Raw genomic sequence first — 23,890 nt, forward strand, 5'->3', positions numbered from 1 at the left:
GCTTTTGTCCATGCAAACACAGACCTCTGGGATGAAACTGATCACTAGGAATTCTTTGAAAAGGAGAAATATGGCTAGGCAAATTAGTTTGGCATGATATAACAACTGACCTTCAGAAGTAATTTAAGGGTAAACATAATCCAATTATCCAAGATGGAATTTGGCCAGGACACTCAAATTAACACTAGAACTAGTTGGGAATTTGTTAGACAAAAAACATTTTTCTGTTGGAAAATGCTGATTTGTCAAAACCGAACCGAAATATATCAGTTTCAACAAAACTTTCATTGGGAAGGTTTCTCAAGTCCAGGATGGAATTTGTGGTCAAAATGAGAGAGATCAATTCCCCAGACTAGTCAATTGTCAGTAGTTAGGGTTCTCACATGGGATACCCAGGTCAAAATCCCTGCTCCAACTCAGGTTATTGGCTATTCCGGGGTGGGTACGGTTTCTCTCTCTGAAAAAATTTGAAAGGTCTTGGTTTTGTTCCACATCCAAAGGGAACAAATTTTGAAACTGACATTTTTTTGCTAAAATGAAATTCCAATGTTGACCAGCTTTTGTTAACACCCAGAATCTTCTGAAAAATTAAGTGGGCTTTCCAACAACCACATACAGTTCAGACATTGGTTTCAGGCCTGATGTACATTTAAAAGTTTTCTTGGCATAGCTATGTCAGTTAGGAGTGTGACCAAAAAAAAAAAAAAAGAATCACATCGCTAACTGCATCTGCCAGCAAAAGCCCTAGTGCATACAAACAGTTATATTCCTTTTGTTGGCATAGTTTATTTTGCCTGGGGAACCAGTATAAGGCACCTAACAGCAAGGTCCTATGTACACTGGGGCAAGCTAAACGTGAATGATAAATATCCATGGATTCTGCAACACTGTAGTGGAACAAATTTGAAATTTTGAGACAGCTTCATCTACATTGAAATATTGAGGTTTTTAATTAATTAGATTGTAAACTCTTTCGCCAAGGGCCATCTTTATATTATGTCCGTGCAGTGCCTACCACAATGGTGTCCTGGTCCATGAGTAGGGCTACTAATTCAGGGATGGCAGAAGCTTCCTAATAGTGGGGGGTCCACTGGCACCTAAACTGTGACTCCACCCCCTGCACCGTCCCTTCCCCCCCAAGGACCTGCCCCTACGCTGCCCCTTCTCCCCAAGTCACTGCTCCACCTCTTCCCCCCAAGACCCTGCCCCCTGCTTGCTCTTATCCCGCCTACCCCCCTCGCTCACCCTTACAGCCGATAAAAAGTGGGAGGGCATAGACTTCCCACTTTTAAAAGTGGGGGGAACATGGCCCCCTGCCTCCCCCCACCCCATTCCAGTGCCCCTGTACTAAGTACAACCAAGGTACAAATAAACAATAATTCTACAATCAGTAGACTAGCCCATGTGTTGTTTATTTCATGTTAAATTCCCCTCCTGGGGAGGTAATTAGGACTGGGATAAAAACATATGCTGGAAGTTTCTGCTAAAATTATCATTATTGAAACAGCTAAGAGGGTTGATATTTGAGGACTAGATTTTCAGAAAAGCTCACTACCAAGAGCTCCCATTTAGGTACTGAAATATATTGGCCAGATTTTCAAGAGCTCAGTTCCATAAGGTGCTGGGCATTCTGACCCTGATCCAGCAATGCAGAATAGTCAGTGACGCTACTCATACGTTTAAAATTATTCACATGCTAAAAGGCTTTGCTAAGGCAGGGCCCAGGGTGCTCACCACATTATAGGACTGAGCCCAAAACAAGTTTTGTCGGGATGAACTCTTTTGAAAATCTGCCCTAGCAACTGCTCAGGAGCCTCCAAACTTGTCTAGATCAGGGAAATTTGCACTAGTGTGATGGGTAAATTCTACCAGCTCAAGCCCTTGTTGACCAGTGCAGTATACCTACATTGGGGGTTTGCATTGCTGTAACTGTGTTAATGAATAGCTCAGTGGTTTGAGCATTGGCCTGCTAAACCCAGGGTTGTGAATTCAATCCTTGAGTGGGGCATTTAGGGATCTGGGGAAAAAATCTGTCTGGGGATTGGTCCTGGTTTGAGCAGCGGGGTTGGACTAGATGACCTCCTGAGGTCCCTTCCAACTCTGATATTCTAAGTTACAACAGGTCCAGTTTCCTTAATCTAGACAACCCCTTCATGAAGTTTGCATACACACATTAATTATTACCGGACCCTCCCCTTACTTCTTTGGCCTGAGCGGTTAGCCAATATTTGGGGCCTTCCCAGGTTCTTTCCACTATAAGAAGAAATTGACTATACAAGTCAATTATTTCTTTGGTGCTATCCCATTTACTTACAAAGAATGCACACAAAAGTTCTGTTTCCCTGAACACAGTAGAAATAAACAGAAGTCTAAGTCTGCCTTTCCAGAGAGTTCTGTGCTTATATGAAGCTCTGACTTTCAGCTTCCTCCTGGGACCACACTCACCGCTGCTTCTCTTGCTCACTCTCCCTCCCTCCCCATCCCTCTCTCTCTTGCTCTCTTACACACACACACCCTTAGTTCCTGTGTTTACAGTCAATCCCAGGAAAATCCCTCAGCCTACATGGCTTGGTTTCTGATTGGCTTTATCACGCAACTCACCCAGAGTGCCTACATTATTCATTCTGTTTGAAGGAAGAAAGAGCTAAACTGAAGAGAGTACAGCATAAGGAAGTTAGGAGACTGTATGTAAGTGCCACACCACCCCATTTAAAGAGAAGCTGAGGGCAGATTGGATTCAGGTGAATTATTTGCATTGACCTATATAGTCCACTAATGTTTTCTGTTTATGAATTATCCATGAACACAGTTCGATACACTGTCTGTTATTTGAAATTATTCCATGCCTGGTCCCTGCAAATATACTTCAGCCCACAGGTTGCCTCACAAACTAGTCATCAGAACATTGCTTGGAGTACTTGCTCTCTGTCGTTTGCTGGGTTCGCTGTGTGCTTTGCCACCTACATCACATGGTGATGTTTTAGTTTCCTGATTTCCAGGTGAAGAGTTCTGGGTGAAATCCTGACCCCATTGAAGTCAATGGGAGTTTCTCCGTGGACTTCAATGAAGTCAGGATTTGACCCTGGCGCCCATTCACATGCAAATACAGAATCACATCATTATTAGCGTCACTTTCTCCTTTCCGAACCATTTTTATAAAACTTCATTCAGATGAATGTTTGTAGAAACTGAATAAAAGGTGACATATACCAAGTAACCAAATATATGGTTCTTATTCAAACAAACTGTCACAGTTACCATACTGAAGATTGGTGAAGGGTACCTGCCAAGGGAGAAAAAAATAGGACTGTGCCCTTTATTGCTTATATATATGCTTAATAAAGATGACCTAAAATATTTTTGCAAAATAAAACTAAAAAATGTTTTCTTATTTATTTTTGACATTAGAAATTCAAGTCTCGTCAATGCTAAAATGCCGCTATAGCAGGGTGTCAAACTAATTTGATGCTAAGGCAAGGATCAGCAACCTTTGGCACACAGCCCATCAGGGAAGCGGCATGGGCTGAGGGATGTGCTGGATGCCGCTTTCCGCAGCCTCCATTGGCCTGGGACGGCGACCCACGGCCAGTGGGAGCTGTGATTGGCCAAACCTGCAGACGCTGCAGGTAAACAAACCATCCTGACCCACCAGTGGATTTCCCTGATGGGCTGTGTGCCAAAGGCTCCTGATCCCTGTGCTAAGGGCTGAATTCAATGTTAATTTAGGTTTTTGTAGGCCAGAGAAAAAAATTAGGACTCCATACTCCCCTCAATCCACAGCAATCTCCTGCTGATATCATTGGGAGGTTTCCAGACAGATCAAGGAGAGAATTATATAGCAATTGAATTTTTAGGTGTTATTTACTCAGTACCTTATTGTCAGATTCAGCAGCACTCTGAGAAAAATATGTTCCCCTTTATCACCACCACTGTGTCTGCTGTTTGCTTCTTTTCCTTCATAGTTTTGTAGAGTTTAAGGCCAGAAAGGACCATTAGATCCTCTTGTCTGACCTCCAGTATATCACAGGCTATTAATTTCCAGTCAATTCCCCTACACTGAGCCCCATAACGTAAGTTAAACCAAAGCATTTTAGTCCTCCCTGCCTCCTTTTTCTATTTTAGTCCTCCCTGCCTGCCTCTTTCTTGTCTGTCTCCTGGGTTCTTTCCTCTTCACTTCCTCCCTGCAGCGACTCCTACCTCCCTGTGGGCTTCACTGACCTGCTCCCCCATTGAATGATCAGCACTCAAATAGCTAGTTGATAATGAAATATCATTGGATCTTAGAGCGGACACCACAAGGAAATCAATAAGGTGCAGGGGAGTTGGTTTGCCTGAGTCATTGTCTCAGACTCTCTGAAGACTCAGGCAAACATTAGATTAGAACATTGATTTTATGAATGCCAATCTTACAACAACAAAAAACCACTTATACAGACCATTTCCCCCCCACACACACACACACACAAATATCCACAAGCAGTGATTCTCAAACTTTTGCACTAGTGACCCCTTTCACATAACAAGTCTCTGAGTGTGACCCCCACATAAATTAAACATTTTTTTTAATATATTTAACACCATTATAAATGCTGGAGGCAAAGTGGGGTTTGGCATGGTGGCTGACAGCTTGCAACCTCCCATGTAATAACCTCATGACCCCCTAAGGGGTCCCAACCCCCAGTTTGAGAACCCCTGCACAAGAGTAATGTAGACGAAGAACAAGTCAACATCCCTTTATGTTCTGATGCCTTCCTGGCAATGGCTTTGCAGTGGTTTGAAAGACAAGAGGAAAGTGATGCAGTGTACCATACTGCAACTTATGCACTGGGCCTACTGTCATTTTGAGATGTTCAGTTTTATGAACTCCTCAGTCCCCAATTAGTTAATGCTATAGGGGTTCTACTGCACTCAGTTCACATTTGGAAGCTTTTCTTCAGAACAACAGGAACTAGAAATGTACCTTTTAAAAAAATAAAGATGAGATTCTGAACAATCTGAATATGTCCTTCAGATCACATACATACATACATACATACATACATCAAGCTGACCATAAAGTGAACAGCACTGCTCTTTGGTGATGAAATCCTTGGTGCAACTGTAGCATCAGGAGGGTAAAAACTGAGCAATTGGGTGGAGAAGGAATGTATAGGTATGCTGTCTAAAACTCTTTGGGCCAAGGTTGTGCTACAGCCTCTTTGCACCAGCTTGGGGTGGTGGGCAGAGAATAACACTGGAACGGATAGCCACTGCAGATGTCCCATAGCTAACACTGCCAGCTCTGCCAGCTCTGTGGCAGCCATGGACACAGGGGTCACGGGAGGTGGGGAAGACAGCCCGGGCATGCTAAAGGAGGGAGGGGCATAGGAGGATGGGAGGAGGTTTAGCTACAACAAACCTGCAACCCAGTGATTCTGTGACTCTGGCAAGCCCTATAGGGACACATTTTGGGGCCTCCCTCCAGGATTACATCATTCAATCTTGTTATCTATTTGAAGTTTATTGACAGGTAAGAACTAGGGAGCATAAAAAGAGAGACCATTTATAAGAAGAACATAAGGACATGCTATTTTACCAAGTGGTAAACTAGTGAACTCAGCTTCCAATTGAAGTGGGGAAATCAAGTGTTGTTAATGTATTTAAGCAAAAATTGGATAGCTAAATGGGACTAAGGGCTTGTCTACACTTACAGCGCTGCGGCACAGCTGCACTGGTGAACTGCAGCGCTTAGTGAAGAAGCTATCCCATTGGCATAGGTATCCACTCCCCTGAGAAGCGATAGCTACGTTGACTGGAGAAGCCCACCCGTCAATATAGCACTCTCTAAGCTCAGGGTTAGGTTGGTACAACAGTGTGAGCGACATCTTTATACTGACATATGTTTGTAGTGTAGACCAGTACTTAGTAAGATCAAGGAGTATTAGTTTTGTGCTTGTAGGAGCCCATCCACCTTTCTGGAAGTCCAAAGGGAATTTTTTGCTGGTCATGGTTTTCTTCCCCCAGACTAGCTATATATTTTGCTTTCTGGTTTTACGGGTGAGCTTTCTTGACCATCTTTGGCACAAATTGTTTTAGAAGTTTACATAATGTAGGTGAAAGATTGTCAAACATTCCCAGACAAGGAAAGCACCTGGACTGTCCCTGGGTCTACAGTCCATTAGGCCAAATGGTGCTGTCCTTATTAGAGACGTGTTCCATTGAAGCTAGTGGGAAATTTGGTCAAGAAAGCACAGCAGAATGTGGCCTTATGTAACTATAGCTCTAAACCTGCAATCAAATCCATACAGTGGCTTCTTATGTCTGCACAGACTTGAAGTAAAAGGGCGCTCTGGACAGGTGCAGAGGTCTGCCTCCATGGATTCATGGCGGGAAGCGGCGCGGGCCGAAGGATGTGCTGGCCGCGGCTTCCCACAGCTCCCATTGGCCTGGAGCGGAGAACCGCGGCCAATGGGAGCTGCGATCAGCCAAACCTGCCGACGTGGCAGGTAAACAAACTGGCTCGGCCCGCCAGAGTGCTTACCCTGGCGAGCCGCATGCCAGAGGTTGCCGACCCCTGCCCTAGCCAGTTTATTTCTCTGAAAATGCAGGATAGTTCCCTACAGTGTATTTTCTACTGCTTCTTCCAGTCAACTTAGAAAGGCCTCAAATGATGGAACTTCCAGCTCTTCTCCTAGAAGACAATGCAGTGTGACAATGAAAATTATGATTTTCTCTAGCCTTGGGAAAGTAAACTTGTTGAATTGCTTATATATAGACACAGCCAGCAATTATTATGGATCAGGAAAACAAACAGAACCAAAGAAAGAAAAATAAAGCTATTTTATTCTTAAAACTGGTCGTATTTTTGTTGTTTTCAGTTTTTTATACCATAAACTTTATGTATAATTTATTAATACTGGCTGAAATGTATCTCTGGCTATTTGGAGAGGGGAGAATGGGAGGTGATGTGATTAATTACAATTAATAAAATATTTGTTAAAAATAGAAAAATTTGGGGTTTTTTTAATGCTGAGGCCAGTATGTGATAGTTCACCCCGCTGCAGCAGGATTTCATTATTCCTACACTATCTCTAATAGACAAGTGTTTTGTCTAGTCTTAAATATTTCCAGGGATATTGGTTACAAAACTTTCCTTGGCAGCTTGTTCTATTGCCTAACTGCTCTGATTAGGGGGTGGGTGAAGTCTGTGGAATTAGATGTTCTATGTTAGTGTCTCAACCAGTTTTGGGGAGATTCACAAAACTAGTCTGAATTTGTGATCCATTTATTGTTTAACTTAAACCAATTGCACCTCTCTATTCTCCACCCAATTGCTGGAAGCTTGTGCTATGTGTTAGGGATAGAAGAAACCCCAAAAAGCTAGACTGCCATAACTTGGTGCCCATTATATGGTACGCATGCTATATTTTTGCTGTGGAAATTCTCCCCCTCTTCCTCAGTCTCTGTGTTTTTAATCTGCCACTCTCTGCTTCTCTTTTGTCCAAAGAGCCTCTCCAATCCAAAATGCAAACAAAGACTGAACCTTCAGTCCTACAATGTGTTCAGAAATTAGGTAAGACAAGTTTGCCTATCCTTACTTCTCAACAATGGAGTTAAAGGCTTGCTGATTCAGGCCTTGAATAATTTTTTTCCTTCTGAAGCTTAAGACCAACTTCCCTTGTTCTACCCTAGCTGAACAATGAAAATAATTGATCACTGTAATTCATATATATTCCTTTACATAGCTGTAGAATTTAGTGACTGTACACATAAAATTCTATTTGGAGCCTCATATTAGTTCAAAATATATAATTTGGGGGAGATATGTTTCACATTACATTTGGAATAAACATTCCTCATACTAGAAAAGGATAGTGCTATCAATGATGTATTTTGTACTGAGACAGTTAGCCAATTAAACAGCAAGGCGCATCAGAGGGTGTGGTTTAAACTACAACATGGTTTGGTTTGGGGCAACATGAGGCATTAGAAACCATTGCCCCCTAGAAACTCCCTGGCTGCTGTTATGAAATTTATTTCAGTTTTACCCATAAGTTATTTCAGTCATTTACTTTGATTGCTGGAAATTGTCAATTAGCGTTATAATGTTTTAACGCCGAGGTTCACAAAAGAAGTACTTAACCACTTTGGAATAAAGAGCCTGACACAGACTCAGCTGCTTTCTGTAATTTATAGAATATGACAGTGGATAAATGTTTTAGAATGTTTTGTTGGCAAGCTTCAGTCAGCATTGTTAACAAGGTGCAGTGGGTAAAGTACCACACAAAGAATATTTCTGTTCCTATGAGCCAACATTATTTCTCCTTATAAATATATGGAAATACCTTCAAATACCTGACTACACAGTCTCCAAAGAAGGCTTTTTACCTTTGCAATTAACACCACCCTTCACTAGTTATTAGAGAAATCTTTCTTCTTCTACATTTTCTAATGGCACAAGCTGTCAATGTGCAATTTAATGCTCTGATCAGCTCTGGTCACATATTGTGTTTTAACAAGAACGATTCAAGGACATTTCTCACAAATTAATACGAAATATATCCTAAATGCTTAAATCTGCTTCAAGGTTTAATGTCAAACACTTGAAGATGTAATTATTCAATCTAAAACCACAACAAAAAATTACCTTTGAATTAATTCCATGCTCCAGTGCAGTGAAAGTCAAACAAACAAGTTACAGTTCAAGGCATTGTTTTTTGAGTGTTTTGGTTTTTTTCCCCCCATCTGATTGAATGCTTAACCAAGGCGCTCACTTTCTCAGTTCAAATGTAGCACAGAGTTCACATACTGACAACTCAGGTTAATATTTAACTTGGACTGGTAGAATGGAGAATTCCCTGCACGTTGGAGGAATCAATGCACAGTGTCAGTGACTGGAAGAACTAGCCCTGACATTACATTCATTTAGAGTAAGGCCAGAACTTTCCAGCATACCGGTCTGCGTATTAAAATGAATGCTGCCGGTTTTCCAGTTTAAACTAAACATTACCCTGACAGTCAGCTACAAGTCAAGCCTTGCTAATAAATGCTGCTCATTCTTGGCACAATTTTTAATCACACACTCCAAGCATGTATATCTACACTGTGATCTGAAGTGGAGTGGTTTCTTTAGACATACCTGTGCTAGCATGGCTAAAAATAGCAGTGTAGATACAGCGGTGGCACAGGCTTCAGCAACACAATTAGACGCGCAGGGTCTCTAGCGTGCTTGTACAGGCTGTGCCAAGGTACAAAAGTGGGAGGGCCGGGGGCCCCTACCCCCGAGGCCCCGCCCCAGCCAAGCCGGAAGCCGGAGGAGGTCGGGGGCTCAAAGCAGCTCCCTGCCCACCCACCCCAGGCCCCCCACCCAGGGCAGGTGGAGGGACCCAGGCTCCCCACAGCTGCCCATGCAGCTCTCCCCAGTCTGACTCTGGCTGGGGGGGCCCTTGGAGCAACAGCCCGGCCATGATAAGAGCCATGCAGGCAGCTGTAGGGACCCACAGTGGACCCTCCACCTGCCTTGGACGGGAGGCCTGAGCAGCCCCCAGCCCATGTCCCTGCCCCCAGGGCAGGGGGAGGGTCTTTGCCGCAGTTCCTCAGAGCTGCCCAGGCAGCTCTTACCTTGGCCGGGCTGTGGCTCCGAGGTGCCCCTTCACCTCCCCAGCTGAAGCCTGGTCAGGGAAAGCCATGCAGACAGCTGTGGGGAGCCAAGCCGGGGTCATGGACCCTCCACCTGCTCTCAGCCGGGCAGGGAGCCCAGGGAGTGGGGACATGGGCTAGGGGCTGCTCTCAGCCGCTCTCCCCCGCACCCTGGGTAGGTGGCGGGTCCACCTCAGCTTCCCACAGCTGCCCGGGCTCCCCAGCTGGGCTGCATGCTGGCCTGGATGGGGGGTGGGGCCTCGGGGAGAAGAGATGGGGAAGGAGTGGATCCACCCTGGTAAAAAGTGGATGGGCCAGGCCCCCCCACCTTTCAAAAAGTGGGAGGGCCTTGGCCCCCTAGCCACCCCCACAGCACAGGCCAGGGTTCCGTCACTCCAGCCCAGAAGAGCGGAGATTAACAAATAAATCAGAAAAAAAATCTAAACAAAAAAACTCCCAAATTTTACAGTTCTAGTAAGTATTTGCAATTAATCCTACCATGTAATTCAAGCTCCCAGCAGTGGGTAAATACAATTTCCAGAAGGGCTGGGCTAGAAAAGGAGTTGTCTCCATTGTTGAACCTTAATAGGAAACTTAATATAGTTTGTCTGCAATTAAAAGTAGATTTCATGTTAATCTGACTATTTGCTGGATTTCTGGCCCCGTCTACAATGGATCTTTGGAACCATGGTTGAAACCTGTTTGGAATTTGGTTACAGGCAAACATGTTTTATACACCATGCCCACACTATTCCTAATCAAAGTTTATAACCATGCTGTAATGCATTGTTCTAGCTCTATTCAAGACTTAAGCTATAAAGTAGCTGTGGCACAATCAATTTACTCCAAAGCCTTCTCTCTACTCTAAAAAATGTTCTAAATTTTCCCCCCGTTGCTAGCATCAGTTCAGCTTTACTAGCATTAGTCACATGAAAGTAGATGGACCACCAATATTTTTAACACTGTTATGTAACCTTGCTCCTCTTGAACCAGATTCTGAGGCCCTTACTCAGGTTGGGTACAGCTTACTTCACAAGTACTGCCATAAGACACTAGTCAGTACTAGCAGGACTGATAGCACCATGTGTTAAGTTTGCCCAACACTTCCCATTATAAAGACCCTCTTTCAGCTGCTCATAACTTTGCCAGACTAACTGTCCAGGCTGAAATTTTCCATGCTGGGTGTTTGCTTCATCCTAAAAAAATTTCGAAAATTTCAGCCTAAATAGTTCAGCCATTTCTGAGAAGGAGGCTGAGAAAATACACAGTTTCTCTGTGTTAAAAAAAATAATTCCTGGTGATCTAGTGCCCCATATTTTGGAACAAGGAGTTCAAATTTGGAAGGAGGGTGGCCTTTGTGTCAAGGATGCTTGAACAATTGCATTTTAATTTGCCCATGCTCAATAGAGACTTGTTAGCACTTAAAAGAGCAACTAAGCATGTTAGAGCTAGGGTGACCAGATGTTCCAATTTTATAGGGACAGTCCCGATTTTTGGGTCTTTTTCTTATACAGGCTCCTACTTATATCTGCAGGCTAAATAGTCTACACTATTTACAATGGCTAGCAGTAGCCAACATGCCACTCACGAAGACCATTGCTGGTGTCCCCTGAAGGTGTAACAGATGGAGCCCAGGGAGAAGAAAGAAGAGCGATGAGACAAGACTCCTCGAGAAAAAGGCTGTAACTCAAACACATGGCAGGCCAAGAGGGGCAGAGGGAAGACAGGATACAGCTTAACTGAGGGAGCCTTTCCTATGCTAGGGCTATGCTGGTGGAACTGCTCTGGTGGTAGCACTAGTGGGAATTTGGTAGGCCTGCCCCTTCTGAAATCAAGGGCGCACGTACAAGAGTCTCACTATGAATTGACAATGACATCTAATGGAATAAATGCCACTGCCAGTTAATTGTGTGAGGGTGTGTAGAATATTGGAATTTCTTCAGGTTATAAATGTTTTAGCGATCACTCTTTACTGCTGTGTATTACTTTTAGATAGCCGATTTTTAAGTGCCCAGAGTTACAAATGTCAGCATTTGATTGATCAGTGTGGTTTTGCTGGCTTACCCGCTCTGTTGATTTGAACAATTCATTCGTTAATATAGTAAAACACATGTTCAAGATTACAAATTGTTTAACAAGTTTTGACAAACAATTCCCTTGGTGGTCTTGAAGTTTCTGAGAAGCAGATGGATGAGGTACAATTTTATAGATTCTCTCTCCTATTTGGGTAAAGCTGTAAGGTCTGAAGTAGGCTTTAGTGTAAACAGGGGACACTGTCAGACAATAAAGAGACAATTGCCGGTGTTAGCACAACAATTAATTTTGTTTGCTGAGCACCAATCTGTCTATTTGTTACCAGGAATGTGCTAATTATTCCTGCTAATTACATGCAAAACATTCATTATCACCTATATGTGGAAGAGGACCCCTCAGGTTTCAGTGACAAATTAATTACTGTGTTTTCCTTCTGAATGTACTTAGACTGTCCCTGTTATTATCTACAAAATAAATTGGCTAGCGGGAAGCTTGTCTCTCAGAGACGTTCTGCAAACTGAAAAGTAGATGTACAAATATTGTTATCTAGTTACTATTCCCTTATTTTTTTTCAGGCAGCTATTTTCTGAAGCTCTCATAACTATAATATTAATTTACAAACTCTTAATTTTCATAAAGTAGACTGTGTACTGTGCTATGTTCCATTATGTAACTGCTTTAAAAAAAAATCAGAGCTTTATAGGCATCTACAGTACAGAACAACGGAGAAAGACAGGATGTATTCAGCCAAAAGAAAGAATATAGCTGACACAAATCTAATGGTCAAATACTCCACAGCCAAATAAAATTCAGACTCAACCTCATTGCCTAAAAGTAACTTAAAATTAAGAATATGTGAAATAAACAGGAGGATGCAAGTGCCTGTAGCTATAAAGATCTCATTACCAAATCTCTAGTTCAACAGTCAAGTCATTTTCCCCATGTCCTTTTTGGAATATCCTGAGTTAGGCCTGGTTTACCTACCTGTATGATTATTTTCAGTTAATTTTAGTTAGATGTGGGATTGGTTTTTTCGGTTGGTTGTCTTCCTCCCACCCCCACCCCAAAAAAGTAAGTAGATCAGTCAACTTCTAATGTGGACACAGTTATACCAGTATTTATAGGGTTGCCAATTTTGGTGGGATGTATTCCTGGAGATTTCGTCACATGACATAATCTTTAATTAAAGATTAATCTTTAAATCCTGGAGACTCCAAATCAATCCTGGAGAGTTGGCAACCCTAAGTATAAATCTGCCCTCTACCATGGTAGCTCATTGCCCTTCCTATATAGGAATAACTATAAGGACTTCTATTCCCTCATATAGCTGCATCCACACTGGGTGGGTGTATCACTTTAATTATGCCAGTATAGTTAAAGTGGTACAAATTCTGTGTATAGACAGGGTCTTAGGGATGGAGAGAGGTTATGATGCCAGGAGCCTTCACAGAGGGTGTACACTACCTGGACACTCAAAACTTAGATCTGTGGGGGTTACTAGCATAGCCATATGCAGTCAATCACTGAGAGAGGAAGGATGAGGAGGGGCAAGCAGGGTCAGAGGATCTACCACTAAACAGATTCTCCAATCCTTAATACATGCAATCCTTAATCCCCATGCACAGAGTGGGATACCAGTCCCATGGTTCCTACTCATTGTCCATTCTGCAGCCTAGGGAGGGAAAATTACTTGCATCCACAGCGATCCCCAGTGCCATTTTTAGTTGCCTGGGCTAGTTTCTGTGGGCAGTTTTTTGGGCCTTGTCTACATGACAAAAATATGCCATGTTTGAACAGGGGTAGGTACACTCAAGTTAGCTAACATGATGCTGAAAACAACATGTAGTTCCTGGGCTACACTGACTAGAAAGTTGTGGACAGCATGATGTGAGCTACCTCAAGTACTTCCAGTTGTAGTCAAACAATAATGTTCGGCAATGTCAACAAACACTGAAAGGTTTAGTAAAATTAACTTGATATAGAAGTATGAAAGAGTTGACAGTGAAAAAATTAAGGACCATAATCAGAGCTAGAAACCTGTATCAGATGACACAGAATTATTCAAACCACTGTAATATACGAATCATTTCTCTTCCAAAAGGGTAGTCATGACCTTTTCTGTCATCACATCCTCCCCTTCGAACCCTTTCTGGTCTACCACTTGAAAAGTATTGGCATTCTAGTTGTATTGCAATTATTATGGCCTCATTTTCCACTGTAGGTTCCTGTGGGTAAGCACCCAAACCTGTTCTGAGGCACCTAAATATAAGTAGCCTGACAGTCAAGGTGCTGAGTACCCACAATCCCTCCTGAAGTCAGCATTGCTATTACTTAGGTCTCCAGATATAGGTTCAGGTGCCAAAGTTTGAAAGTTTTGGCCTAAATCATGAACATAATATTATTGGAATTTATTTTTAAAAGAACCACTATATTTTATATTCACAGTGTAATTCTAGATAATCAAAATCTATATACAGTAAAAGCCAAACTAAGTAACTTTGGAACCATGCAAAGTCTACATTTATCAAAGCTGATTTAAGTCCTACATGTTTCCCTAACATTTACCTTCAAGTTTCTGAATACTCATGCATACAGGACTCCTGGAACAATATTGTATTTGCTCACACCATAGTTCTTAAACACAGATATGTATTTCCTGGCTATAGAGAAAATAAGGCTATAGAGAAAATATTCAGTATCACATAATTTTTCATTCCCAGGCAAGATTTAGAAAGGGACCAGCCCTAACTTGTTGTGCATAATCAGCACTGGAAGCTAAATAAATGACTATATCATTTGATTATCCACATAATTTTAAAACGGTTTGAGTGGTAGTTGGCGTATTTACTGCTAAATGGGATTATGATTGCACAACGAGTATTCTTTTAAACAGAAACAATACGTTTCTGGAGGCACAACGCTCCTGGAATTTTGGTTTAGTTTTTTTTTTTCCTTGGACTATGTACCTACCCCAAGCTCTCGCTGCTCTCTAGAAGAGTGGTTCAAATGAACCATTCCCTGTTGGGGCTTATACGGCCAGCAGCTACCCCGGAGACACACTCCAACCTTTCCTTCCACATAAATGAGCAGTTAACTGATAGGTTAAATACATTAAGAATAAATAGTGAATAAATGAAGGGGAAGCAAATTTGTAGATGACTTAAGCAGATTGTTTCTTGCAGATGTGGAAGAAGTGGATCTTTAGGAGGAATTCAAACAGGGGGCGAGAGAGAGAGAGGCTTTGCAGTCCAGTTCATGGAAAAGAGCTCCATGTACAGGGAGCTGCATGGAAGAAAGTGGAGGCAGCTGTTGTGGGAGAAGTGGACAAATAGGTCATCAAGGCTTGCCCGGCCCCATTAGTCAAGCGAGAGTGGGGGCAGCACAGTAACAGAAAGGTGGATAAGCAGGGAACACAGAATTATGTGGAGCCTTAAAGGCAATCACAAGGATCTTGAAATTGATGCAGTGGAGTGGAGGAGTGAGCCAGTGAAGACATTCAAAGAAACAGGAAGTGGGAGAATATTATGGTTAGGACAACAGGGAAAAAGGGGGATTTTAATTGCTGCCTTATGCATGAACTGAGTTGGAACATAAGACACTGAGTTAGAACATAAGAATGGGGTCAGACCAAAAGTCCATCTAGCCCAGTATCCTGTCTTCTGACAATGGCCAATGCCAGGTGCCCCAGAGCAAGACCGCCCTAGAGATTGTTGTGCCCTACGCAGCTCCCTGGAGGGGGGCCGGCCCCAGGTCTCAAAGGGGGGGTCCCAGGCCTCCGCGGGGGGGCGAGAGGGGGGAGAGGCTGTGCCCAAAGGCTTTGGGAGGCAGGAGCAGCCAGTGCAGGAAGGCTCCACTCTGCTCCCCCGGCTCCCAGGCTTGGAGGAAGGGGGGAAGTGCTCCCCAGGACTCACCGACGGCACGGCTGGGAGCCAGCATAGCGGAGCGGGCTGGGGCTGGGTCACTCCACTTCCCGCCGCCTGGTGAGTGCAGGGAGGGCCCGACCCCTGCTGTAGTCTCCCATGTTCGCATAGCTCAGGGGATGGATTTGGGGGGGAAGGGGTGGAGTGGGGGCGGAGCTGGGGTGAAGCAGGGGCAGGAAGAGGCAGGGTGGGGGAGGAGCAGGGGCAGGGGCTGAGAGGAAGGAGTCGGGCAGGGGCAAAGGCAGCTTTTCTGGGCCCTGCTGTGCACAGCCCAAGAGGGGCCCGCTCAGCCTTCCGGGGGATCGGGCTGGCCGCTGGAGCTGGAGCAATTTGGTGCCCCAAATTTCCTGGTGCCCTATGCAGCTGCATGGTTTGCATATAGCCCTGCCCCAGAGGGAACAAACAGAACAGGTAATCATCAAGTGATGCATCCCCTGTCGCCCATTCCCAACTTCTGGCATAGGCAAGAAACACCATCCCTGCCCATCCTGGCTATTAACCATTGATGGACCTATACTCCATGAACTTATCTAGTTCTTTTTTGAACTCTGTTATAGTCTTGGCCTTCACAACATCCTCTGGCAAGGAGTTCCAAGGTTGTGCATTGTGTGAAAAAATACTTCCTTTTTTGTTTGTTTTAAATCTGCTGCCTATTAATGTAATTTGGTGACCCCTAGTTCTTGTGTTATGAGAAGGAGTAAACAACACTTCCTTATTTACTTTCGCCACACCAGTCATGATTTTATAGACCTCTATCATATCGCAACCTCCCCCACCCCAGTTTTCTCTTTTCCAAGCTGAAAAGTCTCAGTCTTATTAATCAGTCCTCATATGGAAGCCATTCCATACCCCTAATCATTTTTGTTGCCCTTTTCTGAACCTTTTCCAATTCCAATATATCTTTTTTGAAATGGGGCAACCACATCTGCACACAGTATTAAAGATGTGGGCGTACCATGGATTTATATAGAGGCAATATGATATTTTCTGTCTTATCTATCCCTTTCTTAATTATTCCCAACATTTTGTTTACTTTTTTGACTGCCGCTGCACATTGAGTGGATGTTTTCAGAGAACTATCCACAATGACTCCAAGATCTCTTTCTTGAGGGGTAACAGCTAATTTAGACCTCATTATTCTATATGTACAGTTGTGATGTTTTCCAATGTGCATTACTTTGCATTTATCAACATTGAATTTCATCTGTCATTTTGTTGCCCAGTCACCCAGTTTTGAGAGATCCTTTTGTAGCTCTTCGCAGTCTGCTTGGGACTTAACTATCTTGAGCAATTTTGTATCATCTGCAAATTTTGCCACCTCACTGTTTACCCCTTTTTCCAGATCATTTATGAATATGCTGAATAGGACTGGTCCTAGTACAGACACCTGGGGGACACCACTATTTACCTCTCTTCATTCTGAAAATTGACCATTTATTCCTACCCTTTGTTTCCGATCTTTTAAACAGTTACCAATCCATGAGAGGACCTTTCCTCTTATCCCATGACAGCTTACTTAGCTTAAGAGCCTTTGGTGAGGGATCTTGTCAAAGGCTTTCTGAAAATCTAATTACACTATATCCACTGGATCCTCCTTGTCCACATGTTTGTTGACCCCCTCAAAGAATTCTAGTAGGCTTGTGAGGCATGATTTCCCTTTACAAAAACTATGTTGACTCTTCCCCAACAAATTATGTTAATCTATGTGTCTGACCATTTTGTTCTTTACTATAGGTTTCAATCAGTTTGCCCAGTACTGAAGTCTGGTTTACCAGCCTGTAATTGCCGGGATCAGCTCTGGAACCCTTTTTAAAAATTGGAGTGACATTAGCTATCCTCCAGTCATTTGGTACAGAAGTTTATTTAAATGATAGGTTACAAACTAGTTAGTAGTTCTGCAATTTCACATTTGAATTCCTTCAGAACTCTTGGGTAAATACCATCTGGTCCTGGTAACTTATCACTGTTTAGTTTATCAATTTGTTCCAAAACCTCCTCTAATGACACCTCAATCTGTGACAGTTCCTCAGATTTGTCACCTAAAAAGAATGGCTCAGGTTTGGGAATTTTCCCCAAATCCTCAGCCGTGAAAACTGATGTAAAGAATTCATTTAGTTTCTCCACAGTGGCCTTAGCTTCCTTGAGTGCTCCTTTAGCATCTCAATCGTCCAGTGGCCCCACTGGTTGTTTAGCAGGCTTCCTGCTTCTGATGTACTTTAAAAAGTTTTTACTGTTACTTTTTGAGTCTTTGGCTAGTTGTTCCTCAAATTCTTTTTTGGCCTTCCTAATTATATTTTTACACTTCATTTGCCAGAGTTTATGCTCCTATTTTCCTCACTAGGATTTAACTTCCCCTTTTTAAAGGATGCCTTTTTGTCTCTCACTGCTTCTTTTACTTTGTTATTTAGCCACGGGTGGCACTTTTTTGGTTCTCTTACTATGTTTTTTAATTTGGGGTATACATTTAAGTTGAACCTCTATTATGGTATCTTTAAAAAGTTTCCATGCAGTTTGCAGGGATTTCACTTTTGGCACTGTACCCTTTAATTTCTGCATAACTAACTTCCTCTTTTTGTGTAGTTCCCCTTTCTGAAATTAAATGCTACAGTGTTGGGCTGCTGTGGAGTTTTCCCCACCAAAGGGATGTTAAATTTAATTATATTATGGTCACTGTTACCAAGCCGTCCAGCTATTTTCACCTCTTGAACCAGATCCTGTTCTGCACTTAGGATTAAATCAAGAATTTCCTCTCCTCTTGTGGACTAGCTGCTCCAAGAAGCAGTCATTTAAGGTGTCAAGAAACTTTATTTCTGCATCCTGTCCTAAGGTGACATGTACCCAGTCAATATGGGGATAGTTGAAATCCCCCATTATTGCAGCATTTCCCAGTCACTATCACCATCCTGGTCAAGTGGTCAGTAATATATCCCTACTGCTATATTCTTATTATTAGAGCATGAATTACTATCCATAGAGGTTCTGTGGTACAGTTTGATTCATTTAAGACTTTTACTTCATTTGTTTCTATGTTTTCTTTCACTTATAGTGCCACTTACCCACCTGCACAACCTGTTCTGTCCTTCTGATATATTTTGTACCCTAGTATTACTGTGTCCCATTGATTATCCTCATTCCACCAAGTTTCTGTGACGCCTATTATATCAATATCCTCATTTAATATGAGGCACTCTAGTTCATCCAGCTTATTATTTAGACTTCTAGCATTTGTATATAAGCACTTTAAAAACTTGTCACCTTTTAGCTGTCTGCTACTACATGATGTAATCGAATGGGACTCTTTTTCATTTGATTATTTCTCATCAGATCCTACCCATATTTCATCATCTTCCACCCTCTCCTCTTTACTAGGACATAGAGAATCTCCATTAATAGATCCGCCCCTAAGGGATGCCTCTGTCCGAACCATGTGCTCCTCTGCACCTCTCGGCTTTCCCCTAATGCTTAGTTTAAAAACTGCTCTATAACCTTTTTAATGTTAAGTGCCAGCAATCTGGTTCCATTTTGGTTTAGGTGGAGCCCATCCTTCCTGTATAGACTCCCTCTTTCCCAAAAGTTTTCCCAGTTCCTAATAAATCTAAAACCCTCCTCCCTACACCATAGTCTCATCCACGCATTGAGACCCTGCAGTTCTGCCTGTCTAACTGGCCCTGCCCCAGAGTTGGGGGATGAGTCCTATTAGATCCTTCACTGCTCCTAAACATTCAAGTAGCAATGGTGACAAGAAATGCCTTCTTTCAGCACGGATCATGAGAAAGGCTGCCTTTTGCTCTCAGAGGAGGACCTAGGTATGCTGATCCATGCTCTTGTCAACGTCAGGTTGGACTGCTGCCGTGCAAAGTATCCAAAAAGTAACATTTACATAGCAATTGCAGCTAGTAACTATGCAGTGGCCCACATCCTAAGTAGGACATGCTGCAAACACCACATAATACTTCACTGTCCACATCCCACAACTGCTCACCTTACTGATTCTGGATCCAAGTCAAGGCACCCATTCTTACCTTCAAAGAAATCAATAGACTAGACCTGTTCTCTTTCTATAGTGGCCTTTCCTTCCACAGAGCGCTGAAGTAGCTACAATCAACTGGGACAGTGTGGCCAAAAGCACCCATACAAAAAAGTCAGAGAATGGATCAAGGCACTCTTAGTGGAAGTCCCAAGTCAAGTCATTTACCACCAAGGATCAGGCTGAGCTTGTGCTGAATTTTGGACATAATGCAAGATGTATTTCTCTAAGCATGCTTCTTCCCACCAAATAAGAGCAGTAGAAACATCTACCAAGCAATGGTCTCCTCCAAGACAGGCACCAATCAACTAAAATAAGGGTGGTGTAGAGCATTGAGACCCATCTTCAGACAGAAATCATTGTGTACGTTAGTTGTGTAAATGGCACCTAAATAGTATGGAGATGTGTGCAGAAGATGGGTGCATTTTATATCAGTTAATATCAATGCCAATATTATCTTAATATGATCTAACAAAGGTTTTTTTCCATTTCCATAGATCCTCCGAACCATCTCCATTGTTTTACTCTCATACTCTCATGCTGCATGTTATTGAACTAAACAGCAGTATTTAGGAATAATGTGCAAATTCATCTGTCATCATCCATGAATCAACAGACTTACAATGGAATCATAAATAGACCTACACCAAGGATTAATGCTGTTCAGATTTTCTAGAGTCAGGCAAAGTAACTGTCCACTCACAGATAACTAAAATGCTACACTCCTAACAGTAGCAGATGCTCTCATCTTCACTGCCATAAGCCTCATGTAAGCAGGTAAACTGCAGCATCTGCGGGAGGAGAGAGAGATTTTAATTTTTAAAAAAGGACAACTTTTAGCATTCTAAATAGGCAGGGAGAGAATATAGCTCTAAAAACGTTATTCAATCATATGCTGATGACACAAATTGGAGCACACACACACACACACACACACACACACAAAATCTGGTTCTCAGTCAGAGTGAATGCCATCACAGCCAGGGCCAAGAGAGGCCTGCTGGGTTTGGTTCTTATGAGTTATTCTGTTCCATACTATTCCATATAGGTTTTTATACTGCATTCCTCACTGTAGAGTTTGAGCCCTTAGTGCATTAGCAATGTGACTAATATCTGTCACGTGTTTGTTCATTGTTCATGTCTAAATCAATCAATGCCTAGTGGGATTTTCAAAACCACCTAGACACCTATTAGCATCATTATGCACTTAAATACATTTAAAAATCTGTCCCTAAGGTCTTTGGGGAAGGGATTAGGTTTTCATTGTGTGTTTACAGGGCCTAACACAATGGGGACCACCTGATCCCCAAATTGGGGCCTCTAGCCAAAACCGCTATACAAATAAGTGAAAATAAAAGTTTGGAATTACTTTCAGTACATGCCTATGAGAGTCACACTGCTATTACTTTAGCAAGGGAATTGGGGAAGTTTGCAACAGGCATTCTTTGAAACTAATATGACTAGAAGTATAGTGAAAGACAAGGTGGGTGAGGTAATTTATTTTACCAAAACAAATTCTTTTGGTAAGAGAGACAAGCCTAAAGAAGAGCTCTGTGTAAGCTTGAAAGCTTGTCTCTTTCACCAACAGAAGTTGGTCCAGTAAAAGATATTACCTCACCCACCTTGTCTCTCTAATATCTGGACCAACAAGGCTACAACAACACTGCATTCAAATACAGTGAAAGTTACATTTTTAATCATTTGTATATTTTCTCCTCTTTTGGAATCTTACAGTCTTAATTTTCAGCAAAACCACTGGTCTGTGTTCCTGATACCATACATATATCTCTGTCTATATTCTCAGAGAGGAAAAAAAGTCAAACAACCAGCCATCCAGAACCTGCCATCCAGAACCTGGAAAGCAATCTACCCTGATAGATCTAACTATCATTCTGCCTTTGTAGATTGTCAGTCAGACTGCAACACATTGGTTCTAGCTGCTTAAGAAAATCAAGTTTTTTATTTTAAAAATGTTCAAAGAGCTGTGATCTCTCTTTACACATCATATAGTATTACACATTTGTGTTATAATATACAGACATTGTAACATTACACATTTTTTGAAGATTACCCATTAATCTGTTGCCTCCCCAAGTAATATTTCAGTTGGAGTTATTCATGCCCTTCTGCAGATCACTCAACTCATGTGACTGAACCTGTGTTTCAAAAGGTATATCAATATTTTTTAATTGCTTGCCTTGCGTGTAAAGAATACCCTGTTTATTAATAGTGACTGAAGTGGCAACTTCTCTGGTGGCATCAAATACCACGAGAAATCCCAAAATTGCTTGCAAGGCGCTTACGTTTGGATCAAAATGAGAGCTATGTCCGGTTCAGAAATTGGAAGTGGGATTATTTCCTCAATGTACAGAGTGGATCAGTCCTATTTCCTTAATGCAAGGCACAGCAACGGGAAATGTGACCTTGGAGAGATTTCCTGCAGTTTTATGGCCCTCAATCTGAACAGTGATATTCCCAAGATTCAATAGCCCTTAAATGCTGCATAAACATATGCAGAAGAATGAGATTTCAGACTAGTGGCAATGTTTGGCTTGAACAAAGTACCTTGAATTTCACTCAAGGATTTTATATTCAAGGCACAAGTTATGACCCACATATTTCATTAAATCTATTTAATTTATACCAAAATCCATCACCTTTTTGTGTTTCAAAATTAATATTTCTTATGGGAATAAAATCCAAAGAAGAAGAAGAGAGACAGATTTAGGCTTAATCTTTCTTATTATTTGATAAGAAGGATTTTCTGAGTAAAGGTACAAGTCATTTGTAGTTCTGATCACTCTAGTATGCTGTTCCTTACCTCAGAGTAGAAAATGTTTTAAATATTTAACAAATCAGACTAATTATATAGAATAATTGAATCCTTAGTATAAAGCCTGGGAGACTTCATTTTTCTAACGTTATTTGCTGCTGATGTGAATACCAGGCGGAAAGATAAAAACTACAGACCTGTTAATACTAAGAAGACAGAAAAAAATACTTTTAGTTTTGAGAAAAACATTTGACTCAGGATATAAGTTAATTATTAAGTTAAATTCTTCCCCCCGCCCCTGCAAAAGTTTTTTTAATTGCTACTTTATGACAAATGTGTGTTTTACTTAAGAGTAGGAATGTCATTCTATTTGAAGCAATACTTAATAGAACTAAGAGTTATTCAAGGGCAGTGTTTTATTAATAAAGCATTTTCTGGTATAATCATCATGATATCACATATATAATATTTCACAGGATTCTTGAGGTAACCTTCAAGTAATTTTACAGAGAGAAGGAACAATTGGAGCTTCTAATCCAAAGTGTTAAAAAAAATCTAATGTTGGGGGTAACTTTTGTTTTTTAAATGCTAAGTGATTTAATTCAAGCCGGTGGAGATGGGGGGAGGTTAGTAAGGCCAATAAGAGCTATTTGTTGCCATGAGAGCTGCCATTTTTAAACTATTATGAATATTTGCATACATTTACATGCATTGAAAGCAAACCATTCAGAACAAACAAGGTTCACTTTATGAAGACAAACTTGCAGCGTATGATTGAGTGACAGCACAATGGCTGATTTAAACTTTATTAGTCTCCTCCATTCATTGACTATTTTCTGATGACAGAGGGTCAGTAAAGGGTGTCTTAGGTCTCTCTGGCCAGTTTTATTTTATTTATTTTTTTGATAAACCCTCTGGCTGCCATTATGGAGTGAGAGAATGTACTGAGCAACTCTACCAAAACCTCAGATGCGGTCTCTGATCTTTAATAGGCAATGCTGTATCAAGCTTTCCAAAACATTGGAATAAGCAGGAAAACTGGTTTAGCAAAAAGACTTACATAGTTCTCTTAACCAGTTCAACATTAATGTCTGCATGCATTCCTAGTGCCTGTGACAATAGCAACACTTCCTTTCAGCCTAATAGGTCCTGAGCCCCATCCTTTGTCTGCTGATTAACTGCTCTATTCATTGACCAGACCACTAATTGCATGCTCCTTATAGTTACCCTACATTACTGTAAGAATTAATGAGACACAATTACAGCTCCCAGAAATCTCAGGCCTAGCCAACTGCAAAGCACTCCAACTGAATAAGAACTCCCCAAGAATAAAGAGAAAAATTCAGTCCATTGTTCACAGGAAGCAGAATGTTTTTTGTTAAAAAATTGTATTTATTTGAAGCTGTTTCATAATTAGGCACTGGTGGAAAAAAAAAGAGAGAGAGAGAAAGACTAGAGAAAGGACTTGGGAACCAGCATTCATTGAGAAATCACAGTGTATGCTAAGAGACACACAGA

At 41.8% G+C, this 23,890-nt stretch overlaps 1 long non-coding RNA gene across 1 annotated transcript in view; it reads right to left on the reverse strand.

Moving 5' to 3' along the window:
* Positions 1-8,952, reverse strand: part of LOC122174539 (uncharacterized) — a 47,226-nt gene extending 38,274 nt beyond the window's left edge. The window contains exon 1 of the long non-coding RNA XR_006176527.2: positions 8,627-8,952. This is a non-coding gene — a long non-coding RNA (uncharacterized LOC122174539). The remainder of the gene's footprint in view (positions 1-8,626) is intronic.
* Positions 8,953-23,890: the final 14,938 nt, after the last annotated feature.

The sequence above is a fragment of the Chrysemys picta genome, chromosome 2 (genome assembly GCF_011386835.1).
Source record: "Chrysemys picta bellii isolate R12L10 chromosome 2, ASM1138683v2, whole genome shotgun sequence".
NCBI classification, from domain to species: Eukaryota; Metazoa; Chordata; order Testudines; family Emydidae; genus Chrysemys; species Chrysemys picta.